General features: G+C 36.3%; 1 long non-coding RNA gene across 7 annotated transcripts; it reads right to left on the bottom strand.

Moving 5' to 3' along the window:
* Nucleotides 1–408: 408 nt before the first annotated feature.
* LOC138186029 (uncharacterized) lies at nucleotides 409–22,956 on the bottom strand. Of its 7 annotated transcripts, none has more exons than XR_011174784.1 (9): nucleotides 22,192–22,293; nucleotides 21,738–22,040; nucleotides 21,255–21,394; nucleotides 19,839–21,161; nucleotides 19,134–19,421; nucleotides 18,662–19,046; nucleotides 14,471–14,585; nucleotides 3,061–3,292; nucleotides 409–2,947 (listed from the first exon to the last, which is right to left on the bottom strand). It is a non-coding gene; the product is annotated as an uncharacterized LOC138186029 (long non-coding RNA). The 7 variants fall into 7 exon arrangements; XR_011174779.1 differs by lacking the exon at nucleotides 18,662–19,046 and adding an exon at nucleotides 22,319–22,956 and having other exon boundaries at nucleotides 413–2,947; nucleotides 22,192–22,275; XR_011174782.1 differs by lacking the exon at nucleotides 18,662–19,046 and adding an exon at nucleotides 22,319–22,956 and having other exon boundaries at nucleotides 413–2,947; nucleotides 21,738–22,037; nucleotides 22,192–22,275.
* Between the last annotated feature and the right edge of the window lie 43 nt (nucleotides 22,957–22,999).

Here is a 22,999-nt window from a genome sequence, read left to right as displayed (position 1 = left end):
GTGTTGTGTTTACCAGCCGCGCGCGAAGGACAGTCGCTCGTTAATCATTATTTTATCGATTCACTTTCTTACGCTAATTCGTCCGAAACTATCAATCTTACAAGCCGCGACAACACGGTCTCGTTAAAACGACATCGTTAATTGAATCCTCTCGACACAACGGCTTAACAACCGATCCCTTAGTCCAACCCACTTCGAATGGCATCTGTCAAACTTTAATCGATTACCGTCGAATCAACCTTCTCCTATCCAATAAAATCTGCGGATCTACTAAGTTTAAAAACAATTTCTAACTTGGTAGCTCGAAAAGATCGGGAATACAGATTAGAAGACTAAAAAAAAAAAAATGATTAAAACATACATATATGTAAATATCATTGGCTTTTTACAAAATACATGTATTTGGATCTAATTGTTCCTATTGCGACAATTTCATATTAAAATATACTTTTTCACAGCTATCGAGTAACATCAAGATCAGGAAACCGATAAAAATGGACTTATCGCGTTTTTCGCTGCCAATCTTCGATTTTAATCGTTCGATAAAAAAATTTAATTATTTGCTTTGTGTGTGAGTAATTACGATAGTCTGGACAATGGACATTCTATCGTATTAACAAGACCTCTATAAATATGAAAGGATAGGGAGAGACCAAGTTAATAGAAAATAATCGGAAATCTTCTATCGTAAACTACGAGATCGGTTCTCTCTCTCGAAATCCAGGCCAATTTCGTGGCTCGAAATTGAAACGATCGCCGCGAGAAGTGATGCGTATAAATTTCGATGTCGTCGTTGACCAGTCGTCGAATTCTCGGGAAAAAGGGAATCGAATCGGGATAGTGGCCATCCTAATGTCTTTATCTAACGCCTGGGGCAGTCAGAGTTGAGGCGTGAACGAAAAAATGCCGTGGAACGATCCATTAGACGTCACAGAACCTGTTCCCAAGGGACGAAATCGCATGAAAAACTCAAGAGTCACTCCAACCGAAAGTTACGTCTTATCGATTCGCTTTTTTTTAGCAAAGCTCGATGGGGCTATGATTAATAAACGGTTTCTTCTTGCTGACTGTAAATAAGCCTGGCCGTTGTAGCGATTGGACGCAATTGGGTTTTTCGAATTTGTTGGTTTTGTATGATAAGGTTAAATTTTTGACACATGCCCCGAGATAATGGTCTTGACGATTTCGGTGGATTTACTGCGATATTTACACATAATTACAGTATACGTAACATTACATAATTATTTGCATTCGAACGAATAAACGGACAAATAGATTCAATAGATAATAGACAGTTTCATTTACTCAAATGGTAATCAAGAAATTGTCGGTCTGTTTCGATACACGAATTGTTCCGTATTTATTTGGCTGCCTAATTATATAACGTTTTTGACACGGGTAACTTCTTTTTACACTTCAAATCATCAAAACTCTTTTTCCAAATACTTCGAATATTTCAGCTTAAGGAGATCTGATCGTTTTGAGTTTGTGTAAAATACATATTTATGATATCTTTATTATTCGCAAACTAAGCGTTGATCTGTCATTGAATTCAATATAAATATGTTCAAGTAGTACTCTTTTCTTATTGTTTAAGTAAAAATTTATATCTTGTATTTTAGTAAATTTGTTTCATAAATATGAAAAGATATTGCTATTATCCAAAATTTATGTTATTTAAAAATTAGTACGATTTAAACGAAGAAAATTTTCGTAGTAAGAAAGTACCAAAAGAACAAGAAAGTAACAATTAACAGAACAAAAGGTGAATAGCTATAGTTACGTGTTATACAGTTATGGTTCCGTCACTTTCTGTATGTTACTCCTTCTGTATATGTAAGTATACGTTATTGCGCCGTTATTGATGGTATTCTTGCATGGAGCGACAAGAAATATGAGGTTAGCTGTTGTCGTTGTAGTAACGAGCTTTTTATGTTTGTTGAAAATTGAACGTTACTTCACCTTTTACCATGTCGCGTTTAAAGTTTAAAGCCAAATGTTAGCGAAGAAACGAACTTCTGCTGAAATTTCAATCAATAATAAAATAATCAATAACAAAAACGTAGACGTAATACATGACAGACAATTTTAACAGACAATCAAATTCGTTACATATTCTTGCATGAGAAGAATTTTTGTATCCATAACTATTCTCTATTATCGACTTATAAAAAACTTTAGTCCGACTCTTACGAGAACCAGCAATCCCCTTGTCCTTGTATTATTCATTCCAGTAAAACGTGATTTCAATATTTCTAGCACAAGTGGTACCTTTGCACGTATTATTTTAAGCACTTATTACATTTAATAGAACTTGGTTCTAGCGTTAATAGGACGTTAAAATTTGTAACAGAATAACGCAACGAAAATTACATTTAACGCTAGACGATGTAACGTTTTAGAAATTAAAATTTCGCGACACATGAAATCTACCGATAAAATTATTTGCCTATGGAGGATTATTGATCGGTAAAGGAACTGCTGATAGTTATATATATATATTCACGTACGACACGAAACGTCCCTTGATGACTCAATTTCCGTATCATCGATCAGTCATGAAACGACTCGTGACTAATGGTAACTCTAATTATTTCGTAATAATTTTGCCGCGCTACGTTTTCGTCCTCCATTTCCGCGTTGTCCTTTTCTACACCTCTCTTCAGGCACGAGTTAACGGCATGAAAAAGGGTAGTAACACGTCTGCCGGAAGTTACAACGGAACTGCAACTTAACACGCGATACTTTCTCATTTTTATTAAATAATTCAGCTCCAGACATAATCGGCGACGTTCATCGAACTCGTAAACTCTTTTTTTATATTGGCCAAGATGTAGGAAGGTATCCATTTGATTCAGTTGCGTGTACACTCGTGACGAAAGCAATAGAAAGAAATGTATCACGTCATGGTTCTTTTTGTTGGTCGTATGCCAGAGTAATTTCGAGCCTGTAATTAAAAATCAGTACATTCTATTAGTAGGTAATTTTTTCCTATTCTTACACGTTTATCAAATCTCAGAACGAAAGAAAAAGAGAATCACGTTGCAAACAAGCTAATACCTCGTTTTTAAACATTTTAAAACTGGTGTATTGATATTTTCTCATCTAGGAACTCGACGTTTTCGTAATCGTTTCGTTTTAATAATGTCATCCCTTTATTACAGTTCTAAATCGGACGTATTCGTTAAATTTCGAATCACTGTCAGTCGATATTTCAAATGATATTATCTTGATATTATCATTTGGACATGACCATAATCACTTCCCAAAAGGATTGCAAGTATAAATAGTACTGAAAGAACACAAAATAAATTTAATACTATGCAGTCAGTCATTAGATATATATATATATATATATATATATATATATATATATATATATATATATATATATAGATATCGATCCTTGTTATTTGATTTAATCCACAATTATTATGTACTCGCAGCTACTCTTCAGATATTATGCGTAATAACGTCATAGCCTTTATCGTGCCATTATCGTAGATTCATTTGCAGAGAGCATGACCAATACGCTTTTTACATCTGGTATATATGCATGCATTATTAATGGTACAAATAAATGCATGAAACATACATATATGACGTAATATACGGTATATAATAATATCAGTATTAATTAAAGTATTTATATTCAGGGACCATCACACTTTCGATTCAAAACTTTTTGTTAAATCCAAAATTTGTAAGCATACCGTTATATGCAGAATGGTGTGGAGTCAGTTCATGCTTGCAGAGCAGTTTTCATTCTAAAAATTTAATTGCCGAGTAATGGATGCACACTTCTGGGTTATGCAAGTATAACGTGCTTCGAAATCGATATTTTATACCAGTTTTATTATAGATACTGAAAGCAACGTGTCAGTTTGAGATCAACCAACCAACATGTTAAATAAAACAATCTACTCCGAGACATATAGATAACGCAACGTAAATTGAGAAACTGTGACACCTAAAGAAAGAAGCACTATCCGTTAATCACATCCTCGACTTCTTACAGTTTCTTGTCGAAACATAAAACAAACCTATAACGAATAATTTCATTGTTAAGTCATCCCGGGCGAAACTGAAGAAGGAACAGAAAAATATGCTGCTTGTGAACGACGTTAATTAAATCTCACTATAATTACGCTAAGTGGGCAACGTTCTTTTCGACAACGTACCACGTTGCAGAGCTGTCTCACACAGGCGCCGTTGCGTTCGTTAAAACGGAAGCGCCCTTTCATTTCCTGCGCCAGCAAGATAATACGGGCGTTGGAGACGATAAGACGAAGTCGGTCCAAGAAAAGCACGCGGTAAAGAGAGCTGAGAGAAGGGAAAAGAAAAGTAATTGGAAGCTGCTAATGAAGTTTACGCTTGTAACTATAAAGTTGAGCGGCTTCCTTGCCTATTAGCGATTGGATTAGCCTGTGAGAAAAAGGAAAGGTTGTAAGGGGAGAGATAACGAGGGAAAGAGAAGGAATGGATCACAAGGAGGATCGGTGGGTGGAGGCCAGACACGCCGGAATCCGGATGCAGGAAAAGAAAATTAATTTCTTATTCACGGCACGGTGCCGCATCGTCGCAATTCGCTGCCTTTAATAACGACCGTCGAGACTGCGACGGAGAACGGAAACTCAAGCAAATTCGACAAAGACGCACGATAGTCCGACGAAAGAGAAAAAAAGGAGAATTGTGAAAACCTAGGCCGTTACTTCTTTTTTCGGATTGCTTTTAAGAGGCATAGCAGCCAACGGTGGCTTGGCTTCTGTTGGCCAATGAAATAAATATGATTACGATGCGATGTCTTCGGCTTTATACGTGCGCTGAAAGGGATACCATCTACTGAAAAAGAAGACAGGAATAGTAACAGAAGTTCCAATCCTGGTACTGGGGGTCGAGAGAAGCGTACGGGATAATCTTGGTTTCTCAAATTAATTATGCAAACCCTGTGGGAGTTTGACCTAGCTTGAGAGTAGCCGCGAAGTTTTGTACCCCTGGCAAGTTTGTTTCGAGTTCTTATGTGGCTCACGAACCGTTTTTTTCTTTTTGGACTAGGAAACGTCATTGACGCTGAGACATCGCTTTCTCGGATTTCAAGTATCGATCTCTTTGAATCAGGAGCAAGTGATGGATGCAAGTTCTATGAAAGTTTTGGACGATATTGGTTTTCTAATAGCGATGAGATACGTATATTTTACAATACGGTTCTACAACACATGCTGTTACGAGGAAATGAATCTTCGAATATTCCTTTCAACGGGTGTTCCGCTGAATCTTAAACTGTATTTTAGATATTTTATATATCTTCGTATGTTATACACATATTATCTGAACCGTGAAAATCACGGAGTTAGTCTTTATAATCACTTAGGATTAATATTTATACTTTTGCATAAATTTTATACCACGAATGCATAAAAATCCATAGTCTAAATATTGTTTTGAAGATATAATAAATATCACAGGACACGCTACTATGTTATTAACGCTAAACATCATTCTGGTTGTAAAAATATAATTAATTTAAAAACAATCTACTCGAACAGTAACGCGAGGTTTCGCGTCGATCCAAGAAGGGTTAAGATAATAACTTCATTCCCCACGGTGGCACAAGAGTGAAAAAAGTGACAAACGTTGGCCACGCCGGTAGATAAACGGCCGAAAGGATCGGTTTGACAAGTTGACGCGTCGATACATTCGGTGACTACTTCCATTTCCGGTCGGATTTGGATTAAAATCACGACACCTATATTTCTTGTTCACGCCGGATACGTTACTAAAAACAAAAGAAGATAAAAGCAATAAAAAAATTGCTATGGAAACACTTTCCGGCGGAACGATCCACCGATATCGGTACGCTTATTTTCTTCGCGCGTTTCGTAAAATTATCGCCAGCATATTTTACCTTGTACGGACACCACAACGGAAACCATGATTCTCGCATAAACGCTCCGAGATATTGTTACCGGCAGACTATACAATTTACCAGTGGCAACATATTTCCGCTTGAATACAAGTTAAATTAAAAGTTGAAGCAACTGCCTGAATGAACGAACGAGGAGAAATATATGAAGATTGCGGCGGTCTATGTATTGGTCGGTTCACTTTGTACTACTTGCAAATTGCACGAGTGATCTACGATATTCGTGTATCGTTGGAATACATATTTGCACGTTTCGGAAACATAATTCACTATCGAGTGGCAACGTTCAGATGGAAAAGGTCTGAAAATTTTCTAGAAGCATCATTGTGTTCGCAGAAGTATTAATAGTTAACAGATAGTAATAATCATTCTGCAAATTAATTCAATATTCATTCTGCAATTTGTCGTTATTTTTGTCTTATATATAGGATACAATATTCAAGTAACAGTTTATATTAAATGGGTTAAAATTCCTGAATTAAATATACATAAATGTATCGTGAAACTTTACTTCCTTAAAGACCAATATTCATACATATATATCGAAAAACACGATATAAGGAACAGAAAAGAGAACATAAATATATAAGACATATCCTCAATATACAAAAGTTGATATTGGTACATACTACAATAGGAAAGAAACGGATGAACAGTTAAGAAGATGCCCTATACGAATGAAAAATTTTATTAGGAAACATATTCGATATTATGCAATACGTAGCTTTCATATACAAAATGTCCCATATTCCTGCAGTGAAACGAGGTTAACACATTTTACAAGTAAAAATAAAAAAAAAATACATATACCATACAAAAATAAACCATAACGAAAAATCAAGAGATTTTCATATTTTTCTCAGAACTTTTAAAAAAGTTCCCTATTTTTACTCACAGAATGTATTAACATTTTGTAAAAGAAAGCTGGGTCAATTTGTATATATTTGTCAATTTTTCAAATAATTTCTATATTAAACGTGAAGCCAACGGGAACTCTTTGAACGATAAATCGCGAAATCGATTTTCATTGAAGTAATCGTAGCCACCAATGAAGCAGCCTATGTATTACCTATAGATTCTAATACAAACAGTCTTCGGATATTAACGCAGAAAACTCGACGGTTCTGCAACTACGGATCGTCGAGTAGATTCTAAGCCGCAAGGAGAATGAAAGGATAATGCCTGCGGCACACAGGGAGCACATTGTTTCCTGCCTCTATTATATATCTCGGAAAGGATTGGCCCATCTGGCATGGCCATTTATTGAGATCCGTTTCCGGTTCGAGCGCACGTGAGACCTTGATCTGAATAATGATTGTCCTAATCTCTAGAATCGTGCATTGCTCCCGACGGTTGTAATTAGTTTCGTGAACGACGGAACGGTTGAAACTTCGACCGATGTTCGATTAATTGTTGCAACAATTTGACAGAATTGCTAGGACATTCGTGCACATTTAAAAAGAATTATCTGTATGTAGTTACGAAATTGAAATACATATTTTAATTTAACGTGTTCTACTCTATAATAGTATCGAAAAAATCATTTAAAGGAAGATGATGAGAAATCAAGAGCTGACAATTCTTTATCATATGTTTTCATACTGTTGATCGATTATAGTAGTTGATGTGATTGTAAACAGTCAATGAAAAAGATTAGAGTATATTATCGAAAACCATGATACTATTTTAAAATAAAATTGTCAACGTTATGTCACAAAACATTCTTTTCAAGCAACTTCCGTCTCTCCCATTACGCATATCTACATATTATACATATTCTGTTGTATACACATGTATTATTCAGTAAGTAATCTTAGTGTCTAAGGATCGTCGACTTTCTATTCAGTGCGACGAGATAATGTATAATAAATTAAGCATTACGAACGAATGTCTCACGAATTCAGCTCCGTTTTCTTTTGTCATTGCAAAGTGCATCCTGCCATTAATTCTAGAAATGGAGGATATTCGTCTCGCCTGGGTATTAAATCACGGCATTACGACGATTAACCCTGGCTGAGGCTAAGTTATAGTTGCTCGGCTCGCGTTTCTCGAGTTTCTGAACGCGGCCTCCACTTCTCTCTAACCCTCTTCTTCTCCCTTTTCTCGCCGTTATCCGACCGTTTCCGTATCAAAGTTCTGTTACGCGGTGAGAAAGGTGACCCAATGTTATCGGAGGTTATCGTCCGTTCAAACTTTGCCCTGGAATTAATCCCCAGCTTCTTTTCTTTCGCCTCGACGATTTAGGGCTAGCCAGAGTGAAAATTGATATACACGAAATGAAATTACTTGTACCCGAACATTGAAAATGTCAACGACGTTCGCTGGTTCCAACGACATAGTTTACTTTACAGTTTGTTTCATAAGATAATATTATGTATAGGCGATAGACAAGATGCCTTCTTTTTGTTTTTAATTGAGAAGTTGGAATGGTAAACAATGTAAGTGTCAGGTGTGAAGATCTTCGATAGATACAAAAACTTCTGTTAATTTTGCTACTTACATTGTTCATTATTAGAAGTCTACGCACTCTCATGACTCGTTACTTATTCAAATTTAGGAGAAGAGCAAGCAACAAACGACGTGCCGGATTAATTAAATTCATTTGTTTGTTTACTGTACTTTTATCTTTTTTAGACACTTCCGATTATATCTGTACCACGAATGTTTAACATAATCGTGGGAAATTTTAATCTGAAAAAATATACAGAATACATAGAATGTAGAGAGTTAAAAATAATGACAAAATATACAAAGTCTCGTTATTTCTCGTTATTTCATTGCTTGGTCCTTAATTATTATATAATTAATATACAAATAATCGTTACATAAATAATAATTACAATAAACGTTCGTACAATATTTTCCGTTATTTTCTTCTGTAATGAGAAACGTTGGAAGCTCGTTAAGAGTTATTTTCACTGGAAAAGACGTTTTTGCTCCCCCTTTGCCTTTGGTTGTTCCTCGTTCTTAGCATAGCAAAAGAAAATAAAAGCTTCTACTTTGTTCGCGGCTTGGCCCAGCATATTCGTACGTATACTCGTACGTTGCGCACAACGCTCACCTCTTATCATCAGTATGTATAACGTAGTCGTGGAACAAAGGGATTTAAAGTGACGCAATTCAGAAGTCTCGAATGAATATTCCAAATGAGAAGAAGCTGGACAGTAGTAGTGGAGCTTGCAGCCCGTAGTAAGATTCACCGAACGACCGGGTGGCGAGGACGATATTTAAAGAAATGGGGAAAGGGCAACTACTGCTCGTTTTATTAAATCAAACACAAATTGCTCATATTCTTGTCTTATGTTCTTCTTTTTACTACTTCCATCGTACCTTTTGATTTTTAACAGCACGCGTATGGTATATTAAAATGGCAAAGAAATTTATTCTTTCGTAGGTTATAAAGTTCGAAAGTACGTTGAATCGTAACTTTTATTTCCATAAACGAAGAATCATAATTTTAACTAGTCGATTGTATCTATTTGTAAAAATGATTGGTTCGTGAATTAGTTTTCTTACTAATAATATTTATTAATATCCTAATAAAATCGTAGTAGTAAAAAGTAACGCGAAATCGTCGTGTATTAAACTTTTTCACTCTGATGAAATAATTCCGCGTGTTCACGCGCGACGCAAACCCAGCGACAGCTCACTTCCGTTTCTGGATAACCCGTTGGCATTGGCACGCTTCTAATTCGCGTCATCAGTATGTATAACGTGGCGGCGTAACAAAGGGATTTAAAACGGGCGCGCACAATTCAGAAGTCTCGGTTGAATATTCGGTACGAGAGGAAGGTGGACGAGAGGTGGACAAAACGAGCGAGTGGGGAACGATATCCGTAGGATTCAGAGCCGTGGAAACTTGGTAGCCATTCATTATTTCGCGCTCTGGCCGTACGTTGCACCCGGACGGGACCAAGGGATGGGAGAGAGATGGCACGAAGAAGGGTTGCTGAATTAGGGAAAACTGCGCGAGTACGATTACCATCCTCCAATTTACTTCGGCCATGTTTCGGTGCGTCCTCTAGGAGACAGAGAAGAGACTGACGGTGTGAAAGAAAGAGATGATAGCGGGAGAAAGCGACAGAGGGAGAAAGAAAGAGATCTTGCAGCGACACACGCAATCGCAATGCGAAGTCGCATTCAGGTTTGGTAATTGAAAGCTTAGAGGGTGGAATGTGTGTGCCCTTGACAGAGATGGTAACTAGGTACACGCAATAATTTAAGCCGGAATTCGGGATGCAAACGCGAAAATAGTGGAAGAGGAGAGCAGTCCAGTTATCCGCTTAGCGCGAAGTGCTTGTGTCAAATCTCACTTTTCATCAATTTTCCAAGCGGGAGCTGGTTCGGTCTCCGGCTGGGTTGTTCCGTATTCGCTAGGGATTTTGTTTTCCAGCTCGGCAAAGATCGACTCGATCGACCAAATACTGCCACTTTTATCTCTCAAACCGGTACGAGAATAACGTGTAATTAAATCGCTTTTATCCAAGCTATTACGCTTGTAAAATCTGAGCCGCCACGCTGTTACGTTTGCTAGTGATGAATTTAGAATTCGAAAATGGTATGTCAGTGAGTTCTGTGACAAATTTCTATATTTACGAAATTAAAAACTGATAGAAATAAATCGATGGTATAATTTAATTTATATAGAAATGAAATAGAGTTAGGAAATATATTTTAGATATTATAAGATGTAACTCGCGTTCATTTTCACTGCTACCATCGAAAATAGTTAGTGAATTAGAAGCAAATAAATTTGGTTAAAGGTGTGTAATTTATATAGATAGAATAAAAAGGATGAACAGAATTACCATGTTTGTAATTATGTTTCATGTATCACGGAAAAAATGTCGTAGCAAGTAAAATCTTGCTATTCAATCACATTTAGCGACACCAAAGGTAATTAATTTGAATCTTATTACATTTCATCACTGCACACTTTGTAAGCTACTTTTAACGCTCCTATTTAATTACAACTAACTTTAATCGAAGTAGTCACGCAACGGTCAAATAGAATATTCACAGCGGAATCTACTTTAGCAAACTTTCAACGAATCTCTTGTATTCCTTCTCTTATTCACGGCTTTAGCAGAGTCTCGATTTATTTAAATTCGAAAGCAGTTTCAACGATGGATATCGATGGGATAATATTCGTAGTTACTGTCGATTCGTTGATCAAATAAGTTTGCTGATAAAGCGAGCAGAACCGATCGAAATTAGTCAAATGTAAAAAGATAAGGATCGAAGAAAGGGAAACAGAAGATTACAACAAAGATAACTATTCAATGTAGAAGAATGAAAAGAAGTTTGGTAGCCGTTGACACGGTCGATGATAGTCGAACGATTAAGTCCATTTGGCACGTTTGATTACTGTAAATGGAAATGAAACCTGCAGTATACGAATGACCCGCTTTATGTTCTTTTCCCTTTTCCGATCAGTTATCCTTTAATTTTCTAATAAATACGAATGTCTCGTGAAACTAGGTAAATTACTTTTTTCTTTTTCCTTTTCATTTAGAAATAGCGACAGTGGAATAAATTGCATTACGATGATGTTGCAGTTCATTTCATATCTCCTGCTGCGCTTTTCTTTTATCACGTCACACGATTTTATGCGCGATACGCACGTACAGTCTAGCAGAATTGAAATTCGCACGAAAAGGTTTAATTTTGAAATTGTTGAAATTGATATGTTGGTGTTTTACCAAGCGCGTGAAGAATAGCTGATAAATTTTAATCTATTAAATGGAAGTTTATATAATAATATTGATATTACAAACGATAATACGTATCAGATAATTAACATGCATTATACAGAAGAAAGGAAAACAAATTCACACGTAATGCTATAATAAGATATTTAAAATAAATATCCTGTCAATTTGTAGTGCACGTGGCTATCAAAAATGCTACAAACTCTCCAAACAACTCAGCAACATATTCTCTTCTTGTATCAAATCCGCAAAGAATATTATTCGTTCGCTTCTAACTCGACAGACGCGACTTGAAAAATTTAAACGCCCAGGAGCAATATCTTTATACCGCGAGGACGCATAAGTGGTTTTGACTCGTATATCGTTCGCCTGGTCTTAAAGTTATTTGCCCACATCTCAACAACTAATAGAAGAAGACAAATCTGTCGACGTCGTGGAATCAAAACATTTTCCTGTCATAAGACAAGGAACGTCCTTCTTTTCTTCGTTCGCCATTTTTCATCACAGCGAATGCGTAGACACGAATCCTGTTAGATTCAATATCTTCCATACGAGATAGAAAAAAGTAACACAGTGAGAAAGAGCATGCAACATTCCCTGGGGAAAAGTGGAACAAAAACCTCGAATGCACAATTTGATCAATACACTCGAGGGTATAGAAATATTCACAAAAATATCTGGAATACTTGCTATAGAAAACTAATAGTATGGTTATTCTTGTTATATAATTTTTGATTAATAATAAATGTATATTTGCAATTATAATAATCTTGTAACTACTGTACACATTTCCAGACTGATTTGAAATTTTATCTACATATATAATCATAATTATTGTGCCTTAAAGCAGTGCTAATATAATTTCAAAAAGTTTCGGAAACTTGTAAGCAGCACGCGTAATATATTCATGAAAGATTTCTATAACAGTTCAAACAATCTTGTGAACTACTGTATTTCAATACGTATCTTGACTTACACGTATTTGAAGTTGTATCAGCGATAAGTTTCGAAGAAAATTGCGTACAAACAAGCCTCTCGAGACGATCGTGAAATTTTATCGTTAACGTTGATCATGCTTCACTTTAACAAGCCCGTGAAATACGATTGAGTTAATGGGTTTCTATTAATATCGGTACGCGAGCATCGCATATCACTTCAGCGCTACTCGAAGGTATTCGATGTTAAGTGCTTAGTTTTCGTAATATCGACGAGAATAATGCAGCTTCGAGTGCAATATTTTTAGCCCATCGACATATTTAATTGTACATCTTTCTTGCGAATAGTTTATATTAAACTTTAACCTTCAAAATATATTATTTTAAAAGGTTCGGAAATATATTTTGGTTTCATGTAAGGTTATTGATAAATAGATAAAAAATATCGTGTCTTAACATTGTAACGAAAATTAACTATTTTCAACTTAAAATGCATATATATATATATATATATATATATATCCTGTACTGTTAAAAATTCAATTCGCTACACATATTAATATTTGAAAAATTCCCTTAACTAAATAACAGTTTTTGTGAATGAATTTTCTACACGTGCATGTACTTCGGTTCTATTCCAACAACATCGTGCAATCTGCAAAAACTGTACCCAATGGGTTGTAAACTCTCTGCCAATAGGCACTTTAATTAACTTTTATTAAGATGGAAATTCAGATAATAACCGACTTTAATTGAAACTTTACGAAAGCAGAAAATTGCAGTCGAGTCATGGAAAGCTTGAAAAAATCCAAATTGTAAAATAAATAAACCTTATCAATTTAATGAATTTTAATCAAATTATGGAAAGATTTAAAAATCAAAAATCAAAGCTTTAAGTTAATCAATTTGTATTTTGAAGCGAAAGAACTTCAGTTTAATTATAAAAAGCTTGAAGAACCAATATTGTAAACTAATCAAATTTTATCCATTTATAATATTATCTGATATCTGTAACATTTAAAACTACATTATATCTCAACAATGCTTGCATATGAAAAATAGAACAAAGAGATATAGTAATCGCAAACAAAAAATACTACAGTGAATTTGTTTTAAGTATAGTATAAATAGTAGATAAATGGTACCTTACTTTGAAAACTTCATATATTTTTGCATATTATGGACATCCTATATTCTCTTATACATTTCTCTTTCCCACAAATACAAATATTCGCAAAAACATCCGCGATCATAATTTCAACATTTTATTTTTTCACGACGAAACATTTTTAACATCACGACTTATTTTTACCCCCAAAAATTTAAGCTTCATCCACAAACGAAGCGACCATAATTAAGTTAAGCAAAGAGTGTAACGAGCTTTCGTTTTCTCTGCACGCTCAGGAGACTTATTGTTGCAACGAACGTGATAAAAGTTGACGGCGGCATTAAGCCGTTACGTGTATCCTGATACGATACTCGAAGAGATCTGCTTTATGTACGAACGTTTCAAGGACACGTTCGTACATAAGTTTGATATTGACGATGTAATAACGTCGGAGCGACTCCCTTAAATTTAGACACACCGTTTTCCTAGGAACGGTAGCTATCCCATCTTTAGATGCGAGGCGTAAAAAGAGACCTTTAACCTCTCCGCAGGTTCAATGGAAACATACGAAACGATGGATGGGTCATTTTGAAAACGTGAATCGACACGTGCCGCACGTGTCGAGGTCCGCTGACACTTGGCTCAGCGGAATGCGATTGAAAATAAGGAAAGCTTGAAAATTATTATGCTCTAAATTGTTATACGGTATTGCTAGTAAATGTGATCGCACTTTCAAACTATCGATTGAAATAGATGACTCTTTAGAAGTTCCTAGAACGATAATTATACGTACCAAGTTTGAGGAGTGCCTGTTATCTTCAGCCTGACTAATGATAGGCTGCTACTACTTGCGTACTACTAGTATAATGCTTCTCCCTCTTATATATATACTTCTTTCGCCTCTGCTCCTGAAAATTTGTTAACATATGCATTATTAGTTAGATTACGAAGTAGATTAGAGTATAAGCATATACGTAAATAAGTAAAATATTGCTATAGGGATTCGGAAAAGCAAATGTAAATTTGATATTTAATTTACTAGTGCCAAATTAAATTACATTAATTAATTGTACGTTGTTAGAGCGAAAAGGAATTTGGAAAAAGGAAATCTCGCTTATAGGTACTTGATTAAATTTCACTATGAGCTTATCGAACAATCCAATGTATCCAGTGGAAAAGAATATTTATATCTTTTATTCTAGAAAAAAGGAACGAACGATGAGTACTAGGACAAATAAATTTTAATTCACCCTGATAGGATCCACAAAAGAATTTCGGTCAATCGTAACAAAATAAATGAAAGGAAATTTCTGATCGAATTGTGTGCCAGCAAAGAGTAGATTTAATTACTTCAAATCTCTTATATTTCGAGAGCCGTCGTTGACGACGTTCTCTATCACCAGCGTGTTCGAGATTCCCAGTAACAATCGGGCAAATTATAATTGAATCCCTAATGAAAAGTCGGGGCAAAGGCTGGTTGAAACCCTGGCAAAGCAATTACGAATCTTCTGTGAGGGAATCGTAGATGCTAATCCGTAATCGACGTGCTCAGGACTACTGACAATGCATCACAGTATCCCCCCTCTCTTCTCTCACTCTATCGTCGCACGCTCGTCTGTTAAATTATGGAAGTTAATAACTCATCAGCGCGCCCTACTTATACGGCTACGTGCTGTCATAATCGGCTCATGAATATCGTATTATGGCATGAAACGGCAGCAAAATTCGCTTCCACGCAAGATAGGCCACCCCTATTGTCCTTCCCTGATTAGGCTCCTTGTTATCTCAAAAGCATTTATCAGCTACGACGTAACAGAGAGGAGACTTGACTGTTTCATTGTCTAATGTGGGAGTGAGTGCTAAGTTAAAATGAGTTGAGCCTATGACGAGTGCTAGATATAAACTTCGTTTCAACCATAGTTAGGAATAATATTATAAATTTATGTTGTCAGATTTTTGATCAAATTGCTCAAAACAAATTCATACATAACATATGAACGTATAGAGCCTGTTCTATATAAAATTATTCTTCTCTTGTCGGTTACTTGACTCAAACCGAAATCCATTAGTACTTCAGTTAAAGAAACCATTTTAATCTGTTCGTTTTTAAATGGTTCGTCCGTAAATGCTCCCGAAACAGAGAACTGCTTATAAGAAAGAAAAAAGTTTTACTCTACTACAAATATAATACAGCGTTCTACAGAGATTTTACTGCGATATAACAATCAAAGCAGAAACTACTAGTTGCAACCAATCATCCAACACACACGTCTGCTTCACACGAATAAAATGTCCCTCCACTTTTATGTCTTCGCATACTTCCGTTCTCTCTTCTTCTTACTTCTATTGCACACCATCTGAATGAAAGTATAACGTGGACAAAGTAACAGAACGATTCTCAACGCTCGATGCTGAGAGAGGATAGAGGTGAAGGTGGCCGTTGTGAGTACAGTTGGGGACAATTAGGGCAGTTTCACCGACGCAGGAAGTGACATCAGGTTGCCGTGTACCCTCGGGGCTATTGTTCGCGACACGTACAACCAGCGTCGACTCTCGACTATCTCACCCTTTGCCGCTCATCCCCTACTTCTCCCTCTCCCGTTCAGAAACTGTCAACCACCCTCACGGTGGAACCGGCGTTGACCTACAAAATGCAGTAGCTTGTCGAGACCGGTTGCCAACGGTTTGCGACAGGTTTACGTGAGGAACCGTCCTAACTGGCCTAGACTATCGTATCAAGATACAAACCGTGTCACAGTCGAGGTGCTGTTAAAAGCGGAGGCGGGTGTGGAGCTTGCGTGGACGGTAATATTTCAGAAAAGCGAGATGCACGAAGGTGTACGGTCGCGTAAAAGCGCACAGAGAGGCTATAGACCCGTTCTTTTTTGCTCTCTTGTTTTTGTTTTTATCGAGTTTCGCTTGCTTTTACAAAAATGGAAGTTCGACAATGGTTAAAACGACGAAATGGGACATAAATGTTTGGCAATTATGGTTCTTATTTTGTGATATTGCGTTAGCGTCAAGATTCTGTAAAAACCTCATTGCGATCGAATATTTGTAACAAATGCTGCTGACGTTACTAATACGATTTATAACATTTCACATTTCTATTATGTATCGTTAATAAATATTGTAAATTCTTGACAATTCATTTACATTTTATTTTTATGTTTCCGATCTCTTATTTTGCAGAGTACATCACTTTTCCTTGACGCTATTTAGTATTTATATGGCACGAAAGAGATACAAGCTTGTGTTTCGCTCTTAACGCTTACGAAACTCGCGGAGTACGGCACAACTCGTACGGAAGGTCTTGATAAATTATGCTCTCCACATATTTCGCAACATTAGTACAACACTAATTACTTTCAGTTAACAGATGAAACGGGTTATAAACCACGTAGAAACATATACAGCTATTCATACACTCCGCAATTCCTCGATTAAGTTCACTGTTATACACATTAAATTGTGTAACATTAAACAATGAACAATGATAAATTATTAATAAATATATATAGTAACATTAAATTATACTGTACACATGTGTATATTGTTTTTTAGCCACCAAGTGATACAAAAATGAACAGAAACTAATTATTCTTGCGTAGTCTTTATATGCAATTTTTCTAAATGATGCAGAAATACTTCGATATTCCTTTCCATCACTCGACAAACTACATTCTCTATTCTCAAGTGCATTCGAGTATGCTCTATCCATCCTTATTTCTACAATTCCAGTAGTCACTGCCAGCACGTGTTCATATTAGTACCACGTTGTACTTTTAGCCTGAACGATTCCCTTAAAAACGTCCGTGCCAGGAAAGGACAAGCCCGAGGACTTGTCCCGGACGAAGAACAAACAGACCAGGAAAACATCTTTCTGCATCCTAAGCGAGTTCTGAATAGAGGCCATTGTCTTAGGAAATCTCTTTGAATCGTTGCTTGGATAGTGTTATTTTATATTTTCGAGCAAATCCCTTCGGTCACGGGACGTCTCGACAGTTTTCCACGGGAACGGGTTGCCGGAAATTTGAATAATCCTTGTATACGAGCATCGTGTGTCCCCCACGACTCTCACCCTCATGGCCATTCGAATTTATTCGACGGAAACTCAGTCGGATGGGCAACCAACGTTCGATCCGGTTGCAAATATTCGGCGTTGCAGCTTTAAGATCAGCCGCCGACTGGTCGCCTCGAAATGGCTGGATTTCATTGGTCCCTGCTTGCCACAAGCGAATATCCCGAATGAACTCAAAAAAGTGGGGAAGATTCGTGTAGAAACTCGAAACTGCAATAACAGAACTTGAAACGTTCTTTCTACGATCGTCTCGATGCCAATAGAAACAGCCACGGCGATGGCAATTAAATCGGACCGAGGCGTAAACTTGCAGTTCCCTTGAATTACAATGGACAGAAATCGCCTCTGGAGGGAAATGAAATTTTCGAATGGGATAGAGATAAGAATGAACGAAAGCATGAATTGCTTTCCGAACAGAAGTGGCAGTTCCGGTGTTCTACGGCGCTTCTTGCCGCGAGTATCCTTCTAGACTTTGGAAATATTTTTATTCTTGGATCACTATTGTTTAAGTAGAAAGGAACTGAATATAGGATGTTATTATCCGAATTTATACGATTCACGAAAAAGTTTAAAAGTTTAGTGTTTAATAGATGCATGTTAACCCATAAAAATTTTCGTACACTCAGTACGAAGCTGCTTTTGTTAACATAAAATGCTACGAAATTTAATTGGGAAGTTAATGCATTCTATTATATATGAAGACGATTGAGCGCTGCTTCATTGTTTCATTATTCTACCACGATATAGTAACTGTGAAATGCAATAATTGAGAAAGATATTATGCAATAATGATTGTTAAAGTTATTATACGGTGTAATAATTGTAAGAATAATTATACGGTATTGGATATTAACAGTAATTGTAGTTAAGTGAAGAACAGCGTGGCGAGTGGAAAATACGTACTCGTTAACCTGCCTAAACTAAATTCGATGGTGGTAAGGGTGAATGTTACATCGTGAGATACGAGATTGCATTGGCGGTTAGGTAGCTTTGGGAAAACGAACCCCATCCGGAACCTCATGGGCATTTGTACAGCATGTAGCCAGTAGACACATCCGCGGTACAAGATGGGGTTTTACCACAGAGTTCCGATAAATATTATTCGTAATAAAACAATTACAGAGCACGACGATTTCATTGAAACAGAGATCCATATCGTTCCTATGCGTGGTGTGTTTACAACTTTTGATTGTTTGTTATTCTTTATCTGAACAATATCGAGCGTGCGAAAATTAAATTCTCGTTGTCAATGAATCAAGAAGATGTATACCTGTTTTTGTTTACACGGCTACAAGAACGTGATTGAACTACTTAGAACTGCAATCCATTGATTTTGTACTTGTATAAATAACTTGTATTTCATGTTACTGATTACCTTTTGAGTGCTATTGACGTAGTTTTATTTGATGAACATAGAAGTAGATATGATGTGATACTTGTTCAGCACGTCAATGGCTGATTGAGTAATGTGAAGTTTATTAGCGTTCAAGCGCAGAACAAGCTCGAACCAGAGCTAAAAAACACTTGACATCCATTCGATTTTATTAGCACATTCTATTTTTACAAACTGTCTTCGACAGCCTGTCACCGATCAATCATATATCTGTAACTTCCGTACTTTCACATCATCCTTCTCATATCCAATCAATCAATAATCGAGTACCTATAAAAAGTTTCTAATAAAACTAAAATAGAGTGCATGCTAGTAGTTTCAGAACATAGTAATATCACTTATACATTGCTGGCCTTAAGTATTTAGTATTCCTTACATTTACTCTGTATGCCAAAGGATATCTTATTTCCTGCTTGCATAAATAAATGAATAAAAAAAAGTTTGTCACGAAAAGCAAACATTTTATTCTATTTGCGATTAGTATTTTACATCGTACTGTATGAAATAATTTATTAACCACTTTAGAAAAAAGAAATATATACAATTTTTTAATTCTATGTATTTTAATGATAAAGCGGCTGCTTAATCAAGAATGATTTCAAAATTACTTCGTTAAAACAGCAAAAAGGTATTACTATTTCTGATTTCATTCTACTTCAAGTTACATTAAACAACAAAAATTTTTACCTTCGTCCCATTTTCTTTATCTTATTACCATTCTATTGGTCTCCGCTGTACGGTAGCTGGCTTGAAAAGAAAACCTCATCGGAGGGTTTCTAAATTATTGACAGTACACTTTACCGCGGAGCTCTTAATGCAACCTCGAAGTCGGTTTCCACGGCGCGGCGTCAAGCTGAGTTGCAGCCACTTGTTTTACAAAAATTCCCCGGTTTTTACCGTCTGCCGCTCTTCTTCATCGTTTATTTTCAACGTCAAGGAAGCGTAATAAGTTTAGGAAGTCTCAGGATTCAGGCTGCTTTCGTCGAATCCAGTCGATCCAGACGTTGCGTCGCGTTCGTTATAGAATCGTACGTAATTATCATAAGATTGTCTGGTTTCGCTGTGAAAAAAACTTGTGTTAATTACAGACTAGACATGAAAGTCGGTCAATACAACTTCGTGTTTTACGTCAACTATTATTTTTTAATTGTGAAATTATTTATTCGTTTGTATAAAATTGCGACCTGAAATAATGCATCTATTTATGGATCGATTTTGTGAGAAATTTTTCATGTGAATGTATGTACGTACGTATTGAAGTATATTAGAATTCTCATTAAATATCAATCCTTTTTTTGTCCAGGAACATTAAATTAATTATTTCATTGTTAATAAAATTTAGTTCTTAACTACAAAGCTTAATAAATAATTTCACAGATTTCAATTAAATTTCTACGTATTCTACATCATTATTTAATTGATTAATTTCTAACTTCTACTTGTTAAATAATACGTATCCCGAAATTCGACGATATATCCATCTTGGACGATGGGAATCTCGCGAAGATTGTGAGGTAAGTGCTGAGGTTTTTCACTCATTGTCAGTTCTGTTGTCAGAGGATTTATCAGCCTGCCAGCGTTCCATGATCAGATCCTTCTAGAAAACTCTTATCGCTCTCTACCGTGAGCCCGAGTGTTCCCAAGTCATCGGCGGCGCAGCGCGTGGAACAACAGAGAGCGGTTGATCCTCTTGATCCTCTTGTTGACAGTCGGCACCCCGAAACTATAGCTGTAACATCCACGAATTAGAACCGCAACAGTCCTTCAGAGTATCGCCATTCAAAGCCGCTATCGAGATCGATCCTAAACCACGATGACACATTTATGGTTCCGGCTTGGAGATGGATTCGACACCGCGCGATGCGTCGACCTTGACATCATCTCTATAGAAGAGTCGACGCTAACATATAGTTATTTCCATTCCCTTTTACTTCTGTTCCTATTATTCATTACTCTCAGGCTTCCTCAAATATACTAATAATTGTATAAACGCAAATACCATTCTAAAAACTATAATATGTCATTAGTACAGGTATTAAAAATGGCAATATGCTGAAACGCATAACATATTATGGAGCTATATAAAAAAATTAATTTTATTACCTTTATATCGCCCACTAGACATTTTTTATTTCTCCTCAAAATCCTATAGTGGCAGAGGAATAAAGTTATCGATTATTCTTGCCCTTCCTTTTATATATCGAACATAAAGAGATTTTTCTACTCCAGTTGCTCCATGGAAACTATAAATTCGTTGGATTCAGACACAATGAAATTAAAACTTGCGAAGCTTTAAATGATCTCGGGAGTAGAGAATATGTGATATGATATAGTTTTCCGAATTTAAATAAAAATTTAATTTAAAAATAAAAGTATAATCCGGTCCATTACAACTACTACTTTGAATAAAAACAGCACAAAATATGAACATCCTGAACAAAGCAATGGTAATAAAGCCAAACACAAAGACTAGAATAAGAAGAAAATAAAACCCTTTTAAACGCTTTCGAAGAACAATGTCTTTTCATCCTGAATTCCATGAAAATTCTTAAGCCAAGAAAAAAGGCTTGGGATAAATCTACGTACCTTTTAAAAGGAACTCGTCGCAAATGCGTGGCAGTGAAAACTGCCGTTCTATTCGAGTCGTTGACGATCACAAAATTGCCAAGCATTCGAGTGTGAAGCCGAAAATCGCGATGGACATTGGCAAAGATGAACTAAAGATGTTTAAGCCGCGCCATTAAGCTCGGTAATAATCGAATTTTACCGCTTTCTCACCGGCTGATTTCAGGAAAGAAGAGAGCAGCGGGGCGCCAATTTAATTGCTTTCTCGCTGTAAGGATTTCAAATGCCTGCCTCATTTGTTTGAACGCGTCTTGATCCGAACTACTAAAACGTTCGTACGTATATGGTGTCCAAGCAATCATGGTACATGAAAAAATAAATAAAAGATAACGCAATATTATACATATCGAATGGAGAACGTAAGAAATAAAAGAATACAATTTCATAAAAGTGTAAATATCTTCGTTATACTTACATGAAGTCACGAAACAAGTAGATTTAATATCAATACGTTGGAAGTCCTAATAAGACTCAATAACAGCCTACGGCCCGCAATATTCTCGACATCGATAAAATTGAAGGCTTCGTTCTTTTCAAAGCACTTTCCGAGCATAATTTTTGTGCGTAAATGCTTTATATTTTTAATTCCTTTTAGAAATACCATAATATATCGAGTAAGATCATTTTGCTCTTATAATTTTGTACAAACTACATTTTTAATTTCTTCTGATAAGTTGGATACATAAAATTCGTCGAGTGTGTGTGTAAATTTTTGTGACCGACGGTACACTTTGAACTGTTTTTAATTATTTCCATATTTAGTTTAGTTTCATTCTCGTAAGTAACCGGATACTTTTAATGGGTGGTGACCACTTCTTATCTAGCAATCCCGCCATTTACCGTCCCTATTCGCAGTTCGTAGCTTTATTAGTCTTCACGAGGGTGGCGAACAAGTCCTCGAGGCTGTTTGCAAGATTCAAAGTTTCCAACTCTCTCCTCGTCTCCCTGCCTCCACTCGGCATGTCTTAGAACACGCTTAAGTCACGTGGTAACAAGCATGTCGAAAGTCCTGTTTCGATTGACAATCTCGAGTCTGGGAATCCGTTACACAGAGAACAGACTACGATGTCATTCGGAAGTACGGCAGTGCCCTTGTTTGGCGAGCAGATTTCCTAACAGTATTCCGTTTAACAGATACGTTTTGTTTAACTCCAGGAACCAGCTTTATTGCCCAATTTCGTCGTCCCCGAATACCTGTTTGAGAAATCAAGTCTTTCCTTATT

This window comes from Bombus flavifrons, chromosome 13 (genome assembly GCF_040668555.2).
Source record: "Bombus flavifrons isolate JBK064 chromosome 13, iyBomFlav1_principal, whole genome shotgun sequence".
Taxonomy (NCBI): domain Eukaryota; kingdom Metazoa; phylum Arthropoda; class Insecta; order Hymenoptera; family Apidae; genus Bombus; species Bombus flavifrons.
Note: the sequence above shows the minus strand (reverse complement) of the source record. Positions and strands in the feature narration are given on the sequence as shown.